Genomic DNA, 12,796 nt, shown 5'->3' on the forward strand with positions numbered 1-12,796 from the left:
TGTTAGCACTGAATAGGGGATTGTGGAGGAATTTTATAAGGGGGCTATGCTCCAGACTGAACACTGAAAGGCATAATCAGTCTTAAATGATGATGATGATGATGATGATGATGCCAGGACATATGTGATGTGCAATAGAAATTGTGGGATGGCCAATCCTTCAATGACTTCCAGGAAGTGTTAGTGGATCATTACAGGAGGAAGAATACCTCAAAGTTTCATTGAGCACAGTTTAATGGTGTAGGCCAAAAGCAGGGAGAATCAATAGAAGACTTTGTGGATCACACAATGATTGAACCAATAAAGCCATTTTGTAAGAGACAGAACAATGCATGCTTGATGCATTTTTGTGGAGCCTGCTCTCTGAAACATCACGGAAGGTATGCTTGGAGTTTCCATGAACCCTGGACGAAGCAGTAGCAACTGCAGTAGATTTGACTGAATGTGATTCTGTAACTAGACCAAGGGAAAAGCAGATATAATAATATAGATATATAATAATACAGAGATTACATGTTACAGGTGTTGTGCTCCAGGCCACATTCAACATTTCTGTACTAAACCATTTTGTCAGAGGTGCAAGAAAATGGAGCACTCTGTTCAAAAATGTCCACAGGAGCTTAGAAGGTGTAATCAGTGTAACACTTAGGCTCCTTCATTACACAGTATGGGAGGCAGTGTGACCACTATGCAGCGCTCCCAGTAAGTTTGAAAATGAGAAACCCTGGTGCAACATCAGTGGCATAAGTTTGTTTATTCAGCTATACAGGACGTCCCATTTATCTCGGCCACCCTAAATAACTGTTTGTCCAGGTGTAAATTACAAAATATTTCAAGCAAATGTTCTTTAGCCATCAGGGGGACATCAATCAGCATGATTGCCTTCATTGTAACTTTCTTTCTTACGAAGGTATGAACAGTGTGGTATGACTTTTTTAAATGGCACCCTTATTTTTTATTTGGTAATTCATTTCCTCTCCTAAAGACCTATTCAAAAATGTATCACAGTGTACCATTGAATGAAACACAAAGTTATTAATTACCTAACACAACACTGACTTTGAGCCTGGGATCACAAACTCGTCCACTTGCTGGAGCTGTCAGCAAACAAATGAAAACCATGTGAAAACATAATACAAAATTGACTTTGACTCTCCTGAACCATTGCCCAGGAGTAGAACATTCAAAGGTGCTCAGAGTGGTGACCCTGGACACCAATACGCTGGTGCACTCATTGAATGAAAGAATTATTTACTACTTCCAGTGTTGCCTGCTGAAGAGAATTACAAGCAAGCACGATACCTTCCTGCATGTCCTCTGGAGTTGTTGGAATATCACGGCAGACAACGTCTTTAATGCATCTCCAAAGAAAAAAGTCCAGAGGATTTAAATCAGGAGACCTAGCAGGCCAAGTAACTGTTCCTCATAGACCAATCCATCTGGCAGGATACCTCCAGTTCAGAATGTGACGTGCACACAAGGCATTATGTGCTGGACATCCATCGTGTTGATACCACTTAAGTATTCTGGTTCTTAGCAGCACTTTATCCAGAAGAGGAGGAAGAATTCATCTCAGGAAGTTGGCATGTGCTGTGCCATTTAGACCAATATTGATGAAATAAGGGCATACGTTTGTTTATTCAGCTATACAGGACATCCCATTTATAAATAACGGTTGTAGTACCAAGCATCCTACACCAGATGTTAACTCTCCATTGATGCTAATGTTCCACTGGTCTAAGCTATTGTGGGTTGTTGCTGGACCAATAATGCAGGTTCTGTTTATTTACCTGCCCTTTGTTTGAGAAGGAACATTCATTGGTAAATAGAACATTGGAGAAGAAGTTTGGGTTGGCGAGGATTTGCTGCTGTGCCCACTGACAGAACTGTACACAATTCTGGAAATCATTCTCATGCAATTCTTAATGTAGGTGTACATGGTAAGGATGGAACAGGTGAAGTGTAAGAATATGATATACACTGGTTTTAGGAATGCCAATCTCATGTTCAAACTGTTGTGTGTTCATATGTGGATTCATAGCAACAGAAACAAGAACAGTAACTTTGGCAGCTTCGTCTTTGCGAGTGCTATGAAGACTGTGTTGTCATGGGTTGAAACTTCCCATTTCCTGAAGCATCACAACAAGATGGGAAAACATCCATCAGGAAGGTGGGTTCATGCCAAGATGTCGCTCTCTGTACAATTCCATTGCCTGCATAGCATTTGTCTACCTTCAACAACAATAAAAGAAACATTATGCCAATGCAGTTTGTAGGAAGGACAGCCTTTACTGCATGCCTACTCCACACAACAGTGTTTAAAAGGACGATACTACTGTACTAAATGTACATGTGCATAAGAAAACAGTATTGCAATTACTGTTCTGCTAACTTACATTCCTCATAGATGAGTAGCATTTCTACCTTCTCTTCTTTGGTGTACATTCTACTCACACAACTCTTCAATGGATGATGGTTGATGGAATGAAGGGTGTGCATTCTGCTTATGTTTACATTTGTCCTCTGTCAATGTCAGCACTTAAATGTGTTCCATTATCCCCAGTACCTGCACTAAGCACTGGGAGCATCAACGTCAGTGTTGTGTTATGTAATTAATAATGTTGTGTTTCCATGAATGGTACACTGTGATACATTTTTGAGTAGGTCTTTAGGAGAGGAAATGAATTACCAAATAAAAAATACAGGGTGCCATTGAAAAAAGTCATACCACTGTTCATTTCTTCATAAAAAACAAAGCTACTATGAAGGTAATCATGCCGATTGATGTCCCCATGACAGCTTAATAACATTTGCTTGAAACATTTTATAATTTGAATCTGGACAAACAGTTATTTTGGGTGATCAAGATATGTGGGACACTCTGTATAAAGGGAGATTGTGTAAGCTGTTGTTGGATACATTATTACAGGTATTTGTGGCTAGCCAAAGTATATTGACTACAGTGAACTTGAACACACCACGCTGTAGGTTAAGAGATGTGGATGATAAAAGTGTGAATTCTCTCAGTTCCACAGTGTTGTTTTTTCAAGTGAGAGAAAGAGACTTCCAAATACTTATATAAGTTCTGCCTTCTGTGCCTGCTTTCCATGACATCATTCTGGGTCTGACTTCCTGAGTAAACATTGCGCTGAAGTTGATCTGCAGGAGCACACAGTAGAGCTGGATGGGACATTGTTCCATCTTCGTTTTGGAGCTGAACAGCCGCAAGGAACACCTGAGACATTGTATATGCCAGTTAAACTGTGTACATGGTCTCTTAAACTCAACTGATCTGCTGATTAATACTGTGTGGTGGTAGAGCCCTTGCAAAAGAACAAGATACTGGTTTAGGTGCAATGTTTTATATGACATAGATTGTCGTACACACAAGAATTGGACAGTAGCTTTGCAGTGCCTACCAGTATAGATAATTTTCGTTCAGGAGGTGAAGCTATCAAAAGCATCCCTGACAGCTAATTCAGAGGTTGCAGGGGGTAAATTAGATAGGGATTTCAATGTAGAATACCAAAAGTCAGACAGTCTGTCAATTTAACAGTCCTGGTGGAAATGTATGACATCTGACAGGACGTTAGAGTGTAGATCAGAAGGAGCTATTTGAAGAATGTATAGCATTACCTAACCCACATGAACCACTACCAGGTACTCTTCTGGTACAACACAGAATTCCTACCAGGAACAAGCTGCCAGTATACAGGAAACCTTACCCTGTCCCCTCCCCCTCCCCACTATTTGCAATGGTAATGGAGCAGTCCATAGACCAACAGCTTCCAGACAGAATCGTAGAAGAAAGTGTCAGCCTCTGGTCAGCCCCAGTAGTAACTGTGCCCAAGAAGATCTTAGATGGGAAAAACATAATTTCTGCTGAAATTACAGATTTTAACTCAGCAGATTGTCACTGATGCATAACCTATGCCTAATATCACAGAGGCATTAGAAAGTCTCAGACAATGCTGTTACTTCATTACTTTAGATCTATGCAGCAGCTATCACTAATTATAAGCAGCACCAGAGGATTGGCCTAAAACAGCATTTTCAGTCCCATTTTGATGATTCCAATATTTTTTAATGTCTTTTGGTCTGAAAAATGTTCCAGTGACTTTACAACGCTCATTAGATGGAGTTCTGTGAGGCCTGAAATCAAAGCAATGCCTAGTATACTAGATGACATGATAGTACACACCAAGAACATCCAAGGGCACATGCTGCATCTGCAGAAAGTATTTGAACAGTCACTTACACCACGGCTGATCCTGATCTTAGAAAAGTGTCACTTTGTATTGCAGGAGGTCCACTATTTAGTTCACATTATTGGCCAAGATGGGATATGCACCTACCCCCACCTTGTACAAGCAGTAAAATAGTTTCCAACACTAGCACGATAAAATAAGTACTGTCATATCTTGGAATTTCATAATTTTTTTGTAGAAAATACATTCCAAAATTTGCAGAAATAGCAAGATCCTTTACAAAGTTACTGAAACAAGTGTAAAATTTAACTGGGCTCTGGGATGTCAAGAAGCATTTCAATGATAAGAGGAATTACAAACCATGATTCCGGTTCTCATTTCTCCAGACTATCAAAAACGGTTTATCGTGTCTTGTGATTTGAGCAGCCATGCCCTCGCCTGTGTCCTGAATTAAGAAGTGGATGGGAGAGAACACTCCATATCCTATTCTTCTAGGAAACTGAATAAAGCAGAAAAAACTTTTCAACTACAGCAAAGGAAATGCTGGAACTAATTTTTGGTATGTATCACATATTTTCATTTCTATCTGAATGGGAGGCATTTTAAAATCATAACAGATTATGCAGCAATAAAATGGCTTCTAGGATTAAAGGATTCAACAAGTAGGCAAACACATTGGTCCTTAAGGCTTAGCAAATTCGATTTTGAGGTAGTGCATTGTCCAGGGAAGTCCCATGGTGACACTCATGGATTAAGTTGCAAAGTAAGAGAATAGAATGCATCAGAATAGGCACAGAAGAGTGGTGCAGAAATGAGGCCACCAACCCCGATTGTCACTGATACACAAAATAAAAGCAGTGCATGTCTGATGATGGAGTTCTTGACAAGCAAACACGATGTGACCATCGTATTGTTGTGCCAGCCTGTTTATGGTGTTGAAGCAAGCTCATGGTTCCTTCTTAGCTGGGCATACTGGACAATTAGCTATGAGCCATCACACTGCAGAAAATTACAGGTGGAAACAGAAGAAACAATACATTGAGTGTTACATCAAGAACTGCATACCTTGCACTCAAAGAACTCTTCTAAGTCATCAGAAAATACCACTGCAAAGATTGCCTGAAGCAGAGAAACTTTTTCAATTAATTGGCTTTGACATCCTTGGCCCTCTTGCACAAACACCAGTGGAAAACCAACATGTACTAACATTAAGAAGTTATGAAGTAGGGCCCTTCAACCACAAGTGAACAGTAAAACAGAGAGAGTGCATGGGACATTGAGATTTTATGTGAAAAGTAGCCACTATAATTAGGACACACTATTACAGTGTGTGGTTAAAGAATCAATGAAAACATGGGTCTTCCACCCTAAGAGGTTGTTTTGGTATGAAAATGCCCTCATTTTTTGAATTATGTCAACCTACTCCAGAGGAGGATGTATCCTCAGTTTAGGACTTTACTAAAAGGCAAACAGGAATATGGCATCTGGTGAAAAAAAAAATGAACACAAAGGCTCTAGAATGACAGGAAAACACTCATAGTCATAAAGCAAAATTACCTAAATACCTTTTCAGGCATTCAGTTGTGTTATCTAACTGTCATGTTCCAAAGGGTGAATCAAAGAAGTTCAGTCTGCAGTACTGAGGTTCCTGTCAGGTAGTCAAAATGACATCCCCAGTTAATGTTAAAATACAACTCTCCATTTGAACCACAGTTGTCCATATCTACAGCTACATCTACATACATCCTCTGCAAGACACCATATGGTGCATAGTGGAGCATAATCTGTGCTACTACTATGCTACTACTAGTTGTTTCCTTTCCTGTTCCACTCAAAGGTAAAGCAAGGGAAAAACAACTATCTATATGCCTCTGTACGAGCCCTAATTTTTGTATCTTATCTTCATGGTCCTTTTGTGGAATGTACGTTGGCAGCAGTAGAATCACTCAGCAGTCCATTTCAAATGCCAGTTCTCTAAATTTTTTCAATAGTTTTCTTAGAAAAGAATGTCACCTTGCTTCCAGGGATTCCCATTTTTTTTTCACAAGCCCCTCTGTAACACTTGCGTGTTGTTTGAATCTACTGGTAACAAATCTAGCAGAGACCCCTCTGAATTGCTTCGATGTCTTCTTTTAATCTGGCCTGGTGCAGATCGCAAACACTTGAGCAGTACTCAAGAATAGGTCACACTAGCATCCCATATGTGGTCTCCTTTACAGATAAACCACACCTTCTCAAAATGACCCCAATAAACTGATATCAACAATTCACATTCCCTACCACAACCCTTACCTACTTGTCCCATTCCATATTGCTTCACAGCATTACACTCATATATTTATCTGAGGTGGATTGTCAAACAGGACACTCCTAATGCGGTATGCAAATATTACACATTTGTTTTTCCTACTCATCTGCATTAACTTAGCATTTTTCTACATTTAGATCCAACTGCCATTCATCATTCCAACCAACTAGAAAGTTTTTTTTTTTTTTTTTTTTTAGCAAGGAACCCCTTGAGTGGGGTCACAAAAATTATGTTTTAGGCATTTGATGCTGTGCATATTGTCTACCATGTGCCCACAATAATGGCTGTTAATTGCAACTGGAGGGGGGATGGGCCTGGAGGTATCCATTGGAGAGAATTGCGTATACACAGCAGTGTTTACCATTGTTTTAAAAAATATGGGACTCACAATCCAAACTGCTGAGATGGCACACAACACACTGATTTTTTTCACTGTGAAGCAGTTCCTCAATAGGCATTGTTTCTTGACTGGTATCTAATGTCCTGGAACTTCACATGTCCTGTGAGATGGAACCAGGCATCATCATTCATGAAATACAGCAGCAGGTCCAACATTTCTCTGTCAGCTCTGTGACATAATCACATACAGTAATTCACATGTTTTGCTTTATCTTCCTTCATCAGCTCTTGGACACACATCATTTTGTAGGGCTTCATCCCCACATTGTCTAAGACATACTGACAAAACATTCACTTTTTGCGACAATTTACATTCCGACTTCTTTGGACTCTGAACCATTCATGCTTGAATATCCCCAATCACAGCAGGTGTACAAATCGATGGGGTTCAATTCTTTCTCAAATTTTCAAACGACCCTTTAGTATGCCACTAAATCCTGTATATTGCTCTTAGCTAGTATGGAAACATCATGAAACTTATTTGCAAAAATGTTCAGTGTTTCCTTACATGAACCAGTACACATATAGGCCTCCACTATTGTGATTCTCACTGAGATGTTTACTTCACACATTTTAACCAAGTTGCAATGGCTTTCCTACTGACAGTACAAAATGTAGTCACAGTTTCAAAACAATAAATGACTATTGGTGGGCAACAATGAGCAATCTAGTACTTGGGGGCAGTTTTTCGTGTGCCACCTTGTATTAACAGAACATTTGTGTGTCTGATATAAACCAATCATTTTGTTTTATATATTGCTGGTGTAGGAGTATAAAAGCAAATAGGAAGTGAGTTGATGGTAAGAGAGAATGAGCAAGTATATGTGTGACACACTTTGGTGTGTAACTTTCAAAGTTGAAGATTCTTTATAATGGATTTTATAGTCAAGTCAGTCATTTAGGAAGTAATACTCTCCACTGGAGAGCACTACAGTGCCAAGCAAGTCAAGTCACTGTTTGCCCCACAAAGTAAATGCACACCATGCCTGAGCCATGCAAATATACCCTGTTTTGCTCTGAAAAGTTTGCAACTGACTGCCTCAAGGAGGTCATTACTAGAGAAATCAAGTTTTTTCAGAATACAGGGTCACATTGACTACACTCAGTACCAAAACCAGTAGTAGTATTTTGCCACCTGTTATGACCAAGGACATTTCAGCAGCACACAGTGCGTAGAGATATGAGGACATGGATTGATAGTGAATGGTACACAATGTACGACATTTCAGGTCCCACTTTCTGGTTATCTGCCACCATTAGCAAACCACAACTCCAAAACACTGGCTACTTGTTAACTCACCTACTCGACCTGCCTTTCAGAATCCTGCTGCAGGAAAGCCTGATTTTTCCTAAACACCATGTTAGACCCAACTCATGTGGCTACCCTGGACCAGATAATTGCTGCATAAAATGGTCATGTGATGATAGAACATCTACTCGGTTACACAAGAAAACATCAGAACAAAAGATGTAATTGACCAATAACCTTAGGGACTAGCGCATCAGCTGTTTGTGTAATTTTGTGATATTGTGTACTTCCATTTCATACATAGAGTTACCTTACCTTCCATCAACCTTCAACCTGTGGGTGCACAATTATCTTGTTGGTACCAGTGAAGAAATGACTCAATCACAGTGAACAATAATAAGTTGTTAAAAAAAGGGAAAAAAGCAAAGAGGGGTACAGAACCTCAGTGCTTAAGCATTGTAAGAGCAAGATACTGTACTTAATGTAAAATAAACTGAAAAGAAGGACACTTATTCAAGTAATGAAGGAACACTGATAGTCATGAAAGTCAGACCAACAAAATAAGAATCTGGAGGACCAGATGAATCTAGGGAGAGAGTAAGTGTGATGGTTCAAACACCAACATGTGGGAACTCAGTCCAGTAACCCAAACCAGGCCACAGTCCACTGGCCAATGTACTGCCAGCTCGCAGTATCAGTAGACATGACTTCTGCAACCAGTGCCTCTGTATGAGGGATGTCACATGAACTCCTTCCACTTGATCGTCTGACCCACCAATTATGCCATGCCAGACTCCCTCGCTTCAGTTGTTTTGACATGGCCTTGACACAGTGGGTCTTCTGTAACTGTCAGCACATGGAAACAGAGTGTTCAACCACCAGGAACATATCATGAGCAAGTCGTCACAGCTGGGGTCTTGGTTGAAGCATAGTCGTTGTCAGTCATCACTGTTTCTACGACACTGCCTCCACTGGTTCGCTAACAAATGACCACTGCCCAAGTGTTCAATCCAGGCACAGGGACATCAGCTGACAGCTGTATCACCATCCCACAGCCATCAGGAGATGCCTGTGTTAGCACTCCTGTACCAATGTGCTGACTTTCGAGGATCACCCCCCATCATCTGCCATCTGTCTGTCTCAGATATGCTGAAACATGTCTGTTTGTGATTAATAAAGTGTTCTATAAACTCTTTGGCTGTCTTTTTTTCACCTGCCCCATCACCAACCTTCAGCAGAGAAACAATTGCCCACCCCTGTGCTGCAGTAGACTCCATTACCTCAACATAAACCTGATTTCCTCAACAAATCGACAAATGATTGTGAGAGTCATTGTCCTGCATTGGCACCCGTATGACAACAACATGCAGCAGGCATGACCCCCACCCTGCCCTCTGCTCTACATCTTGGCAATATCTGTGCTCAGTCGTAATTCTTTGCCTCCTCTCCGAATACTTCTCTTGTAATGACTCACACATTCAAATTGACCACATGGAAGTACCCAGATGTTCCTGGTGTGCCAAACTGTGTGCTGACAGACAGCAGCAGGATTATGTCACTCAGCTGACCGAGATCCCTATCAATTCTTCTGCTCTCTCTGTTAGTCACTCCCTAGTCCATTTTTATTTTATTTTATTTATACATCCATAGACAATAAATACTGTATGGATATTGTCTAAATTTACATGTAAATTTATGGGAAACCATTTGATGGAAATGGGACATACAAATATGCAAATAAAAAAGAAGAAACAAAATAATACGAGGCCATACAATACATAGTAACACAGAATAATACAAGGTCATACAATACATAGTAACACAACTTTATATACATATAGGCTTATGATATTATAATTGCATTGCACATATGATATTGTAATTGCATAGTCTGTTTTCCAAATGGTTTTACTTTTGTCTGCCCTAGATAACAAGTCCATATATATACTACCATAATTAACCCATTAACACCGGAATTAATGTTTTCGTGATTTTAAAAAAAAAAAAATGCGTTATTATGTCTGTAAAAGGCATAAATTACGCAACATAGTTGTTTCAACGAAAGTCATTACCGCCATTAGCGAGATATTTGATGCTGCCATATGGCAACGCTAGGCGCTTTCACTACCTAAATTTATATGGATTACAACTTCAACTAAAATAAGTAGGTTATTTAAATTTCTTATTACATATACAAGTTTTGTGCAAATTTATTATTCAGTCTTTATTTTGGTGATAAATGGACAATATTGAACCAGGGAAGAACAATAGAGAATAATGTGTCAGACTGGACTATCCAAAAGAATCTGTTATTTTGGAGAATCAGGAAAGTTAGACTAAAATTGAGATTGCGTATACCACAAACAGTGGAGTTTGATTTAATTAATTTCACAGAGGATATGGATATTTTAGAGTATGCAGATGTGTAAAACAGGTGATCAAATTTTACTATTTTAAAAATTTAGTTCATAAAGTATTATCAATAATAAGATCTTGTGACATATGTCAAAGAATGAAAGACAATAATCAAGCATAAGTATAAGTTGTATGTGATAATACCCAAGGGATTGTATGACCTCACAGCAGCAAATGTTTTGCCCAACTATCCCCCAGCAGGGGAGGAGCGACTCACATATTTGTACTAGTAGAGTGTTGGTCAAAGTATGTTGAGCTCTGTCTAATCAAACCCGTTAACACTAAAACAGTAATTAGATGTTTAAAGGAATATTTAAAGGATATAGGAAAACCTCATAGGATACTGACAGACAATGGACCACAGTTTACCAGGCAAGTATTTAAGGATTTTTTTGGATGAGAAAATGTTAAACACATTGCTTTTTCAAAATACCATCTGCAAAGTAACCCTTTTGCATGAATAATAAAAAAATTGTTCAGCTTTGTAGAACCTATTGTTCGAAGCAATATACTGATTGGACACAACTGATTCCAGAGTTTTAAATGATTATTAGTGAACATCCACATCTAACTACAGGCCTATGAGCTATGAAAATAATGTACAAACAGTTTATTGGAGAATCTTTGTTAAAATTCTTTAGTTGAGCAAAATACAAAACCTTGTTGATAGAAGAAATACAATGACAATTAACAAAGAACCTAATAGACAATATGATGTATGAGTACCACAGTTTAATATCAGAGACCTAGTGTTAACCAGTGATCATCATGTGAGCTCAAATATTAATAAAGAGACAGTAAAGGTTTCCTAAGTATGTTGGACCCTACAGAGCTGAGGGAGTCCCCCATCCAAAAGTATTATTTGTAGTAGAACCAACTATGGAAAAAAAGGGCTATACAATGTAGAGATGGTAAAGAGTTTTAAACAACAGAGCATCCAACTGGAAACCTAGTCAAGCATTGGTTTTTACTCTGAAAAATGTGAATTAAGTAAGTTTTTTAACTTTCATTTTTAATGATTGTATTGTGGGTGGTTTTGTGTTCATTTTATGGAGGAGGTGTGAGATTTGCTACAGACATTACAAGCTACACACACACACACACACACACACACACACACACACACACACACACACACAATTAAAATGGCACTATTGTTTACTCTCTACAGGCATTTCATAGATTGGTGTTGGACTCACCTTTTGGGGGCTTTGCATCCTCTGGCATCCCGATGAAGAATCTTGCAGGGAGGCTGTCCAGGGGTAGTGGGATGGGAAGGGATTCTGTCTTTGCCATCCATCTTCTTTACTTTTTCAGGTCTAGCATTCTAATTCTATTTCTTCACTTTCTTACGTCTCAAGTTTGAGGACCAGCCCTGAATTTCCTCTTTCATTATACTCGTGTCTCTACCATTGAGACGAGACCTTTTCCAGTTTTATAACTTAATAGCAACATTTTTCATGGAGTGATTATTAAGTTTACATCAGTGAACTGGCTGAGGAACTATGCATGTGCAAACCCCCCACCCCCCGATGCTCCACCACAAACACATGTACATATGGAAATAGATTAGAATCATGCACACAACCTAATGCAGATATGGGAAACATTACAGGAACAACAAAAACAGTTTTTTTAGGAGTTAGTTTTTTCACTTTTTTTTTTTTTTAAGAAAAGAGGAATAAAGGGGCCAGGTATGAAAATAACCCAAAGATGCAAACAATGGAAAAACCAGGATAGACTGGAACAATATTACAAAAAGGAAAGTTGCTACTCACTACATTGCAGAGATTCTAAGTCACAGATAGGCACAACAAAAAGACTGTCATAAACAAGTAAAGCTTTTGGCCATTAAGGCCTTTTTCAAAATACACACACACACAAATACATACACACACACACACACACACACACACACACACACACACACACACACACACACACACAGTTCACACACATGACTACAGTCTCAGGCAACTGAAACCAGAAGCAAATGATCTTTTGGATAGGGTGGATAGCAATGTGCGGCTGTTTGCAGATGATGCGGTGGTGTAGGAGAAGTTGTCATCATTGAGTGACTGTAGGAGGATACAAGATGACTTGGACAGAATTTGTGATTGGTGTAAAGAATGGCAGATAACTCTAAATATAGATAAATGTAAATTAATGCAACTTTCCTTCTCATAATATTGTTATGTGTAACACTTGTATAGTAAT

Source organism: Schistocerca gregaria, chromosome 6 (genome assembly GCF_023897955.1).
Source record: "Schistocerca gregaria isolate iqSchGreg1 chromosome 6, iqSchGreg1.2, whole genome shotgun sequence".
Lineage (NCBI taxonomy): Eukaryota > Metazoa > Arthropoda > Insecta > Orthoptera > Acrididae > Schistocerca > Schistocerca gregaria.